This window comes from Lissotriton vulgaris, chromosome 3_1 (genome assembly GCF_964263255.1).
Source record: "Lissotriton vulgaris chromosome 3_1, aLisVul1.2, whole genome shotgun sequence".
Taxonomy (NCBI): domain Eukaryota; kingdom Metazoa; phylum Chordata; class Amphibia; order Caudata; family Salamandridae; genus Lissotriton; species Lissotriton vulgaris.
Genome location: NC_141689.1, coordinates 195,047,572 through 195,060,235, shown reverse-complemented (window position 1 = coordinate 195,060,235; position 12,664 = coordinate 195,047,572).

Genomic DNA, 12,664 nt, shown 5'->3' with positions numbered 1-12,664 from the left:
ATCCTGTTGTTGACTGGCCATCGCCTTCACTGCTACATGCTGAACCGTTCACACAGGGACAGTCAAGTGACCTATCTCCTATGTGACTGAGCATGTGCTGTCAGGGCGCCCTCTCACAACGAAAGAAATGTGAGTTCTCTTAAGAAAGAACAAATAGTGACGCACATGTGCGTGTATGGCCTAAACTGAAGCCCGCTCTGACGTCTGTTGTGAAGAAGATATTTCTGATTATTAAATGATGTGGGACTGATTCACGGAACTAACTTAAGACCCAATCCTAAACTTACTACCATTTTGGTATTCACAGAAGGCACTTACTCATTTCGGTATTCACAGAAGTTAGGAGTCCAAACTTTAGGACTCCTAAATGCCTTCTGAGAATACCGAAAGTCTTAAAGTTAGGATTTTCTCAGTTTAGGAGTCCTAAAGTTAGGAGTCCTAACTGTACTACTCCTAAACTAAGAAAAATCCTAACTTTAAGACTTTCGGTATTCAAAGAAGGCATTTAGGAGTCCTAAAGTTAGGAGTTAAAGCCTGAAAGACTGTCAGGTGGTGCTTAACTCAATGCAGGCAGCCGGCTTGAAGAGGGATTCAAAGGGACGCGAATGCTATTAAAAACAAGCATTTGCAATGCAATAGGTCTTGCATTTACACAAGTTTATGCTATTGGCATTGTAAATAACAATGCCTTTAATTTATGTTTTAACCCCTTCTGTGCTGCGCGAATTTTGCTGCGGTGCTAAACGTTCCATTGGGCCTATGGAACCATGACGGAACGGTCCCGTCATAAGCACAGGCCAACTTACGCTCATGACGGAACCGTTCCGTCATGAGCATGGAAGGGGTTAAAAACCAAAACAAAAATAAAAGGCATTGTTATTTGCAATGTCAATAGCTTAAACTTGCGTAAATGCAAGACCTATTGCAGTGCAAATGCTTGTTAAACCTGTAATACTCTCCAAAAAGGAGTTTGTACACTATACAGCTTGACAGGATCACATCCTAAACGCTTAATATGATCTGCAATTGTAAGTCAAGAGGTTGAGTGACAGGTATGCATTTGCCTCTAATAAAACACCTTCACTTATGCCCTATGGACAATCATCTGAAGATAAGCACAATGACATACAACCATAGAGCCATGTTTACAAATCCAGTATAAGTTAATCCACCTCTTGGAGGGCCACCCCTACATTCTACATTATTCAACAAGCAGCAGTGCATCCAAATGTTCAGTAAAGTTCAGGAAATAAAAATCTGTGCCTTATTAACTTCCTTGTTACATAACATTTTGCTGTAGCACAGGATTACAAATATTTAACATGGGCATGTGCCCAAAAATTCCACAGGTGGTGGGTCTATTGTCAACAGATGCTTTGTCCTCAAATGCTTTGTCCTCAAAAGTTCCATTTGAAATTTAAAATTGAAACCACAGCGACAAGATTTACCTCATATATGTTTTAATGAGTGTATTTAAGCTTGACATGATATATTAATTTTCCCTTGATGGGCAATCATTAAGTACACACATTTGAACATAACCAAGCATTCATATTACAGCCTAATTGTTTTTTCAGCTTGTGTGGTCAATCAAGTGATACTACTGCCTGCCTCTTTTCCAGAAGAAGAATTTGGAATATCCTGTTAGGCGTAGGCAGAAGGAGAGGCGCAAATTATGATGGTGCTTACATACTGTATCTATATCTAGGAGTTCAAGCCTCAGGGAGATTTACTTCACGTAAAAGCATTGATCATCTACTCACTCATTCAGTACAGAGAATGGTCACGTCTAATATGGCAGCTAGGACAATATCAGAGTGTACCTAGGTTATATTTAAAATTGAATCTAAGTAGGAAATGTAAGCAATAACAATATGGATTGGAATGCTTCAGCAATACATGCACTACGTGGCACATGAACATATGGTAGCTAGCATCTGGCATAGATTAGCACTGTCACAGTTTCCTTAGTAATTGCAGCAGATAAGCCTTACTTTGCACATATCTGATATTCACTGGCCCATTCATTTTTAGGTCTAGGCCTGCAAAAGACTGCGCACATGCGCAGTCGAGCTGGCGAGATTTAATGATATTCAGTAAGTTTCACTAGTGAGGTTAAGCCCCTCTTTTCCATTAGCTGGCGTCACCGTTCATGCAAAACGGTGGCCAGCCATTGGAGAAGAGGTCCTAGTGACGTTCTTCTTTCTTTTTAAGCCCCGTCCTTTTCAGACTGGCTTACTTGACTCACTGCTGGCGTAAAAGGTTTCTTATCTTCTTTATGGGGCGACAGATGGCCCCAAAAGAAGATAAGAAAAAGTTTACACCAGCAGCAAGTCAACCTGAGGCCGCCCCTGGCACAGTATCTAGCTGCTGCACGTGTCCGTCTTTCACCAGTGGGCGGGTTTTATGGACTCTGAGTGCCGAGATGTTGAGTTTGTTACTGAGCGACTCCGAGTTCCATTACCTTCTGGCCCAGTGAATCTGTAAAAGGGGCCTCGGAGCCCAGGTCCGAAGCCTGCTGTAATTTCTCTGAATGCGACCCGAGCTGGTGAGTAAGTTAACATGGATAGGCTTTAGCTTGGTTGAACTTAACCGCTCTAGATCTTCTCGTGCACCACCCGGCTGTACCTTCGTCAAGTACGCGTCATGTGTTTACCTCCCTACAGTTGTTCCGCCCTCTGCCCGGTCCCAGGCTCTCTCCCGCTCGGAGACCCGCGGCATCCTGAAGCCGCCCACGGTAGCCATGTTAAAAAAATTACTGGTGCGGCCCAGGTCATACGAGTAGCTTCAACGACCCCGATCTGTGAACGGCCCTTGCTTCAATACTGCAAGGGACTGAGTGCAAGAAACAACACCCTGAAATCGGGTGTGTATATGTTTCCATGGGTGTACCAGTAGTGTAAAACTCACTAAGTGCCATGGTAGATTGTTTGCGCACACATAGGTAGGAATAGATATATATTTTTCAGTGTCTAAATAATGTACCCACTGAAAACTAAGAGTCCGCAAATGTATTAAAGCAGCCTTTCCTGTGTAGCTTTGTAAAGTACTCAATTTTCGGGTGTCAAGCAAAAGTCACTATTTTTGCAGTTATACTTTGTCATGGTGGCGTTGCAGAATGCATGCACCGTGATCGGCCAGTCTCAGAGATGCGATTTAAAACTATTGATGTTTTTAAAGAAATCTGCTTTGACAGTAGTAAGTAAACCGTGCTAGCCCACCAATTTCTTTGTATTTATTTTGACCCAGAAATGCACAAAAACCGTCCTGTCTTTTTAGCTACCATGTGCAAATTAACAGCCCTAATATACATATTGTTTTTACTAGAGCTGACCCATTTTCCATATAAAAAGTTTACAACTTGATATAGCAAATGTCGAAAAAGAATCAGTAGGAAAAAGATGCAAAACTTTTTTTTATACTGTACAAATTTCCCTTATGAAAGCACGTACTTTTGCCACCTGATGACGGTGTTCCAAAGGTAATACTCTTCCATGAACTGAATAAACCTTTTTATTCCCGATGTCCAATTGGCGATGTAATGTGGTTATTAATAGGATCGGATCGACTGCTTAAAGTAAACTCCGGTGTAGAAGCCGGTAAAATTAAATTGCCCTCCCCGTGTAGTTACATGTGGTTTATTGAAGACTCTAAATTTGGACGCTTTGGTGACTAGGTTTCACACCCTCATGTTTGAGTGGAGTTGCAAACTTTCCATTACCTGAATATACATGAAATTACTTTCTTGTGTTGTTAACACTGGAAAGTGGAATGAGACCAAGGGAAATGCAGTAAGTTATCAAGGGGTCACATAGTTTGTTCTAGTTGGTAAGCTGGTTTGCAGCGCTGGTCTATTAGTGCCAAAACATTCAACGTTGTCATTAGAGCACATCTCCCTATCGGCCCGACCCCCGAAAAGCTCATAGTAATGAAAGTTTGCTTTCCTTTGTAAAACTCAATTAATAAGATTTTACATAAACCCTGAGATTTAGTATGTGTGTGTGTATGTGTGTGTATATTTATATATATATGTATATATATATAATTATAATTAACTGAAAAAAACCATAGGTTTCAGACACGTTATAGTTAGGAATTAGCATTTAAAAAACCTTAGAAATTCACTGAAAAACCATAGGTTTCACCCATGTTATATATATTTTTTTTAAAGTAATTTTTATTGTAGACATGCAGTGCAAAGACCAGGATTCCTACAGTTACAGTGCTGTTCTAGATATTTACCAACAATCTTTCTTTGTCATGTGATACACAGCTTGCAGGCCCACAACCCGGAGGTCGGGCCGCAGCAATCGATCGACATTTCTTCGTCTGAATGCGATTTTTAGGATCTTTTTAGTCCGCATTAAAGTGTGCATGTCCACTTTTCTTCCCTACCCTATCTGAACTACGTAACCCCCCTCAAACTGCCCCCAAATAATGCCCTTCTCCCGCCCTCCCCCCCCCCCCCCCACCATCCGCTCATAGGGTCTCGTGTTAAATCAATCTAGGGTTCAAACTTAATTTTGTCAATGTCTAAGTGTGCGATACTCTCGGAAATTCTTGGGTGCTATTCCTGTCTGCGCTGAGGGTTTCCTCATCCTCCGTTAACATGCCATCTCTAAGGGCCTGTACTAACGCCTCCCAGGCTGTCGCCATCTCCAATCCTTTAGTGTCAGGGCTTCTGCGCGCTAACTGATACCTGTGTGTGCTATCGCAAGCCGCCCATTTGAGGAATTCATTATACCATCTCCTGTGAGTTGGGCCTGTTCTCGCCTTCCACTGTCTTGTTATTTCTCTTTTGGCTATCATCAGTCCCATATCCACGAACTTGCTGGAAGTTTTATTTTTGGGCGTGTGAGGGAACCAATGCAGAATGCATATCGGCGAATCAAAGTCAATGGCTCTTTCTGTTACTTCGTTTAAGGTCTCCCCTATGGCCTGCCAATATTCCCGGAGGGCCGTGCAAGACCACAGCATATGCTCCAGCTTCGCCCCGTCCGTTGCACAACGAGGGCACGCCGACTCAGCTACCCCAAAATATTTCTTAATCCTGCCAGGGGTCATGTAGGCCCTGTGTAGCACGTAGTAATGGATAAGCTGAAATCTCGCATTTCTCGTGCTGTTTCGGGCTCGGCGCACAAGTCGCGCCAAAGTCCTTTCAGGAATTTCCTTACACCGGTCAGCTTCCCATTTGGACTTCAGCGCCGTAAGAGGCAACAGGTGTTCGCGGAGCATTCTGGAATACAGGCACGTCACCGCCTTAACCGTCCCAGCCGCCATCATAGCATACTGGCAAGCCATGGATGTCTCGGGCTCTGTTAGGCCTCCTCCCCAATGCGCCTGCATCGCTCCAACCACAGCCGAGTGCAGGAGGTATCCCCCTCGAGGCCATTCAAAGCGTTCTAGAAGGTCCTGATACGGGAGGAGCGCCCCGTTTTCATAGAGGTCTCCTACAACCTGTACACCCGCTTCTTCCCACTGCTGCAACTGCGACCAGTCGCCCCCGTGGGGCAGTGCCGTCAGCATGCCCAGGGGTATTTCCGGGGCATATGGATGCCGTATCCCCGCCCTCTGCTGAGACCGGTTCCAGCAAAGCCGGAACGTCTGCTGCTCAAGTGTTAGGTCTCGGGTAGCGATCTTCTGCTGTAAGGCTATGTAGGCCAAGACATGCCTTGGCGTGCCTCTGGGCCCTCCGCCTTCCGGGCCCCGGTACACTTGCGCCACTTCTTGCATCTATATCTGCAGTTGGGCGGCGAGATAATATAGTTCAAAATCCGGTACTGCTAGCACACCCTCGTCTTTCGGATGGGTGAGCGTCGCCAGCGCCACTCTGCATCTGCCCGCTCCCCACAGGAACGCAGTCAACTGGGATTTGAGTTGGCGGAAGAAGTAACTAGGGATCCAGACCGGGAGTGTCCGAAAGTAATATAGCAATCGCGGCAAATCAACCATTTTTAACAAAGATATAAGGCCAGCTGCGGAGAGCGGGAGCGTGGCCCAAAAGGCCATGCTGCCTTTCAGCGCTCGTACGCAGCGACCAACGTTACCCTCCAACATGTCCGCGGCCGTATGATATATATATACCCCTAAGTACTTAAGACAAGTCGGTTCCCAGTTAAGTGTGGGCCGGTGGTCAGGACGACCGGTGTTCTTTCGTAACGGAAACAAGCATGTCTTCGCCCAGTTGACCTTTAGGCCTGATAATACGCCAAATCGCCCTAACAATCTCTCTGCTCCGTCTAACGCTGTTGTGCCATTTTCGAGGAATAACAGCAGGTCGTCGGCATACAGCGATATAAATTGCCACCCGTCTCTACTACCTATGCCCTCGAAATGTCTTCCCGTCCGGGCCTCGGCCGCTAGTGGTTCAATCACTAGTGCGAACAATAGGGGAGACAAGGAGCAACCCTGCCGGGTGCCCCTCTCCACAGGGTATTGCTGTGAGACCAGGGGCCCTATTCTCACTCTTGCCATTGCCGCCATGTACAGGACTCGCGTCCACTTAATATACCCTTCCGAACCGCTCCATGACCTTATACAAATAGTCCCATTCTAGACTATCGAAGGCCTTTTCGATGTCTACTGAAAGGACTAGGGGCGCTCAGTTCGCAGCCTGCGAGCTCTCCAATAGGCGTGTGAGTCTCCTGATGTTAATCGTCGTGTTCCGGGCGGGAATGAATCCATTTTGGTCTTCATGTACCAAGCCGGGCATATGCTGTAGCAGTCTAGTTGCCAGTAGGGAGCTCAATATCTTATAGTCAGCGGTTAGCATGGAGAGTGGCCTGTAGGATGCAGGGCTACTACTCTCCCTACCCGGCTTCAGGAGCGGTATCACTAACGCCTCTCGCATTGACTGGGGCAGGCGGTCTGTTGCCCTGGCCTCCTTATAGACTGTTTGGAGTCGTGGCGCTAATGTGTCTAGATATTTGCTATAGAATTCAATGGGTAGTCCATCTAACCCTTGCGTTTTGTTGCGGGCCATTTTCTTAACCGCTCCCCTGATCTCTCCTAGGTCAATGTCTCTCCCGAGATCCTTCGCCTGTTCCTCGTCTAGCTGGGGCAATTGAAGACCATCTAGGAAAACCTCGGTCTCATTCTCTCGGTCCCCCGGTTCGCTTTTGTAAAGGTCCTAGTAATACTTTTGGAAGCCATCTAAGATCTCCGTTTGGGAGTAGTGGAAGCGGCCTGCTGCATCTTCTATAGCCAGTATAGGGGAGCATCTCTTCATGGGGTTCGCCAGCCACGCTAGTAGTGTTCCGACTTTGTCCCCCTCTATGTGGGTTCTAAGCATATATGCTCGATGGTCGAAGGCGCGAAGCCGCTCCACCTCCACCGCCACTGCCTCTCTAGCTGAGCTAACCTCCTCTTGGAGGTTGGGGCGGCCAGGCCGTAATTTCTCCACTTCCCGCAACTTGGAGTCTGCCTTACTAATTTCGTCCAACAACACCTTCCATGTGCCCACGTATTTCGTTATACACTGGTCTCTCACCACCACTTTAAAAGCATCCCATTCCATCGCCCTAGTGGCCGTCGTCCCCTCATTATTGGTAAAGTATTGGGTTATACCCTCCTCCAGTGCCGAGTGCCGCATGGAACAACGGGTCTTCCAGGGTCTCTGGTCTTAATTTCCAGATCGGCACTCAAGGCACCTCGGTCGCCCAGGCCAAGCTAATTATCATGTGGCGAAGTGTGGCTCACTGGTTAGAGGAGGCAGACCTGGAAGCAGAGGTCAGCCCGGAACCAGGGTTCAATTCCCGGCTCGTCGGGTTCTTGAGTTCTAAAATGTCCATGGACTCGACAATTCTCGCTCCGGTGCCTACTCGATTCACGGGTTCACACTCTGCGACTCTGGGCAATAGCTTGCTTAATCTCCACAACGGCCCCTCGTGGCGGGATGCCTGGCTTTCACTTTGTGGATACCCTGCCGGGGTTATCTCACAGGGGAATACCAGGACGGGTTCCCTAAGCAAGCGCTCAGAAACCGCTCGGTGATTTGCGCTATATAAATTCCTGTACATTTACATTTACATTTACATTTACATATCAACGGGTTGTGGTCCGAAATCGTCCTCGTTAGGTACTCTGACCAGGTTACGGCTGGTAACACGACCTGTGAGCACAGTATCGCATCAAGCCGGACGTGAAGGTCATGTAGGCTGGAGAAGTGAGAGTAATCACGGTCAGTTGGGTGGTGCGCCCTCCATACATCGGTCAGCCCCCATCCCTCTTGCCACTCCATTCTACCCTTTGTGAGTCGGTGTACAGGGGAGTCCCTCAGCGGTGGGTGGGACCTATCCAGTGTTGTATCCGCTATGAAGTTAAAGTCCCCTCTCATCAGGATCGGGCCCGCTAGGAAGTGTGCCAATGTCCCAGATAATCCCGTTAGGAAGGTCAGTTGCTCCGTGTTCGGGCGTATATGCTACACAGGACTAGGTCCCTACCTCTCAGCCTGCCTTCCACCACCACATATCGTGTTAGTTGAAAAGGTGTGCCCGCCCTAATCCATATCAGTGTGCCCCTAGCGTACGCTGAGTAAGAAGTGTGAAAGACCTGACCCCTCCATCTCCTCTGAAGTGCCGTTCCCTCCTGTTTCGTGAGATGAGTCTCTTGCAGCAGCGCAATATGGATCCCCATTCGAATTAAGTAGGCGTGTACCTTATGTCTGCGTTGCATCGTGTGAAGCCCCGCACATTCCAGGTCATGCACTTCAATGCATTAGCATTAACCATTGTCCCTTAAATCAAGTCGCTGTTTCACATCAATTTCCAGCCCCTCACAGATGGTGTCCCCCCCCCAAGCTCCACTAGGTATTCCGAACTTTTCATATCCCAGACTTCCCGGGAACAACAATCGCCAAATGTGGAAAAGAACCCCAACAGTGTGTCCCCTCCTCCCCCCAGAACAGGCCCCAATATTAGACTATCAGATCCCATCCAAACTAGTGCAACTTTCCAACCAGTGTTGCTACAACACGGTCGCAACCGTGGATGCCTTAAGGGCTAGTGGAGCGTGGCCAAGACTAAGCATGGGCGGAAAATCCGTTTTGCTCGCGGATTTTGCGGATTTTCGGTAAATTCACAATCCGCGAGATCCGCGAATCTCCCGCAAAATCCGCAAATCCGCGAGCAGCGGATTTTATGGCTTGCTCGCACTGTTCGCGTGAGTTCGCGGCTTGCCAGTACAACTTCGCACCCCGCGAGTAAGTGCTAAATTGCAGAAATACGATCTTAGCAAAACTGAAACTACTTACCAGGTTCAAAAGTTCAGGCTCATCATTAGTAGCCATTTCCTGTAGTGCTTCCTGAGGGGCCCCTCCAGAGTTCAGTTGCCAGTTGCAACTATTATGTGACCCTGCTCTGAACCTCAGAATAGTTACACATATGCCACAAAGGTCCTGAATTACAGCTAAGGGAGACAAGCAGGAGCCAGGCTGGAAGTTAAAATCCATTAATCAGCCCCTAATTCATTATTGTCAGTTGGGGCAGGGCAGGTGTTGTAACTAATTTTGCAACAATGAAAGCACTTAGCAAGTGCAAAAGATCACTAATCAGGAAGCACTAAGGAAGCAGGTGCCAGCTAAAAAAATATTCTGTGACACATTAATCAGCCCCAAATTAATTCAGGTCACTTGAGGCAGGGAAGGTGTGCTTTGCTTTGCCGAAAATAATGTACACTGGACAACCAGAGGGTGTGGTGATGAAACAGAGGGTGGCATGGGTGGGCCAGAGGGTGGCATGAGTAGTCAGAGAGTGGCAGTGGTGACAGAGAGTGGCAGTGATGAAGAAGAGTGTCCCAAACAGGCTGGACACGTAGAAACAACAAGTTCGCAAAACTTGCGACCCGACAGGTAAGTTCGCAAATTGCGAAATTGTAAAAACCCTCGCGAACTGGCAGAAACATGCGCGAACACAAAAAAAAAAATCCGCAAATTCGCGGGAATTCGCGGATTTTGCGGATTGCGAGTTCGCAAATCCGCAAAATTCGCGAACGCGAGATTCGCAAAATTCGCCCATGCTTAGCCAAGACCAGAAGGGAGCCACGCAGGCTCTTCCCCCGCACCCTCCCTTAGGTTCCCCATGATTAACAGCAGGCTTGAAACCCAGATCTCTGTCCCCGGTCATCATTTACTTTAGTTCGGGAAGATCTCGTTGGCAATCCTGCCCACTACCTGCCAGCTCCAAGTCAAATATTCAGGATCATCTCCGATGTCTGTGGCGTCACCAGCGGGCCCTTGGTGCTGTGTATCCCTGATAGGTCCGAATCCGAGCCCGAGGCTGAGGCTTGTGTCTCTGTGTCCGTGCCCCGCTTGGATTGGGAGTCTCCGGATCTCGCCAACGTTTCCACAGCGTGAAGCGCGGCCTTTCGCTCTGCTTCGGTTTGCGATGCCGTTGGTTTCTGTGTCCCATGTCGTCTCTTGCGCAGCCGCTGCGATTTCCGTAGGCCCGTTGGTGCCCGTTCTCGTTTCCGTTCTCTTTCCTCTTGGGCCTTTGCTCCGTCAGTGCCCGCCTTATATGTGTCCCACCACTCCCATGCGTCCACTGCTGTGCCGAAGAAGTGTGTTTTCTCACTGACCACTACCCTGAGCTTCGCCAGGAAACGCAAGGAGTATGGGATGCCCTCAGTCCGGAGCTCCTTTTTAAGCGATAAAAAGGAGGCCCGCAATCGCTGTGTCTCGAAGGTGAAGTCGGGGTACAATGTTACTCTGCTGTTCGCTATTTGGAACGGACCAGTGTTGCGGGCCCGTTGAAGTAGTAGGTCCCTGTCCTTATAATGCAGCAGTTTAGCTATGATCGGTCTTGGGGCCAGTCCTGGTTTGGGTGGTCAGGAAGGGATCCGGTGTGCACGCTCTAGGGTGAAGAAGGGCGACAGGCCTTCTGGCGCCACCACAATCTTGAGCCAGTTATCGAGGAACTCCACCATGTCCTCCCCTTCCTCCTTTTCCGGCACACCTACGATACGGACATTGCTACGTCGGCTCCTATTTTCGGCGTCCTCAGCTCGTCTTTCAAGGATCTGGATCCGGTCGAGGGCATCTGTTAGTTTACCCTCCAGAGTCTTATGAGCAGGAGCCAGGTACTGTAGGGTATCTTCAACCTCCTTGACCCTATCTTTGAGTTTGCCATGGTCCGCTCGTAGGAGGCCCAGCCCCAAAACCACTTGTGCAATATCCTGTTGCAGAGTGTCCCGTGTGGCCGCTATGGCTTCCAGGATTCAATCCTGCAACTGCTGCAGTTCATAGGGTCCTGTAGGATCACCTTCCGCCATGTCGGAGGCCGCCGCTCTCTCGGGTTTCCCTTTCAGCTTCACCATGCTGCCCAGCCACCTACTCCGAGTGCGTGTTCAGCGTCCAGTCAACACTCCGATCTATCACTAACCTCCGGACCTTTGTTCGGGCGTTGGACCCCAGTTATGGGACCGTCGCGTTCACAGCCTTGCGCTTCTCAGGGTCGTCGATGAATCAGCACCTAGCTCGTCTGTCCTCTTCGCGCTTGCGGTCTTCCGCAGACCTTCGTAGGTCACTCAGGTCAGGACCGATCCAGGGTACTGTAGTGGTCTAGGAGTGCTCTCCGCCGGCCCTGTCTTGCGGCCTACCGGTAGGGCGGGATCGCGACCCCCGTCCACGTGCCACTGCTGCCCTCACTAGGTCCCATGCGCCAGTCAACTGTTGAGGGGGCGCTTAGGCTTTTCCCCAGGACCGATGGCGGTCGCCTTCTCCACCGCCGGTAGCTCGAGGTTAGGTCTTCCACCCTTTCGCATCTTTCAGGGGGGGGTTTCTTAAGTCAGCCCCCCTCCAGGGCGTCTCGGCTTTGCCGATCTACTCCACTCCTCGATTCTTCAAGGGGCGCAGGCCTGAGCGTCGTTGGACTCCGTTTCTCTACATGACGCAGCAGCCCGGGTCACTCCGCCATCTTGTCTAGTTGCTGTCCTCGGGCTAGACGGCTCAGTGGGCAGGCAACCCTTTCAGTATTTGTCATCCGAGTCCACTGCAGGGTCACCAAACCTTGGTTGGCGATGTTATCCGGAGCTCTGGTTCCCTCAAGGGTGAGCTGGTCCCGCTGCTGGTTGGCTTTTTTCACACCTCGGCCGCCATTTTGAGGGCTTCTTTGTTCCGATCCGTTTTGAGTCGGATTGTTCCTCCGGCGTCAATTCTCTCGCAATCGGCTCCGTTGGCGGTTCCCCGTGTGCCCCTTGAGTTCACCTGACGGCGCCTCCGTTTTTCCGGGGCCGTTCGTGGGTTATTCCGCTCCGATTTTCAGGATTTCTGTGGGGATCGGGCGCGGAGCTCCGAGCTCACGCTGCCATTCCGTTCGGCGTCCAAGCCACGCCCCCTTCACCCATGTTATAGTTAGCTGGACATTTCGCTCATACAAAACCATTGAAATTCCACCCTTATAGTTAGTTCAGCTAACTATATATTTCTTATTTATTATTTACCTTCCTTTCTACCCAGACGATGGTAAAGGGAGCCTGGAAGCAGCCCGAGAAGGGGAAGGGTCCCGCACCCCGCGCCCGGCTCCCGTGCGGGCGTTTGAGGGGGGAGCTAGTGATGCCACGGGAGATCTTTAGCGTGGAGGATGTGGCCGCACTAGTGTTCTATGTACAGTGCCGCCTCCCCAGGACCATCATGGCAGGCGGCAAGATCACAAGCGGCTCTGGGCTCCGG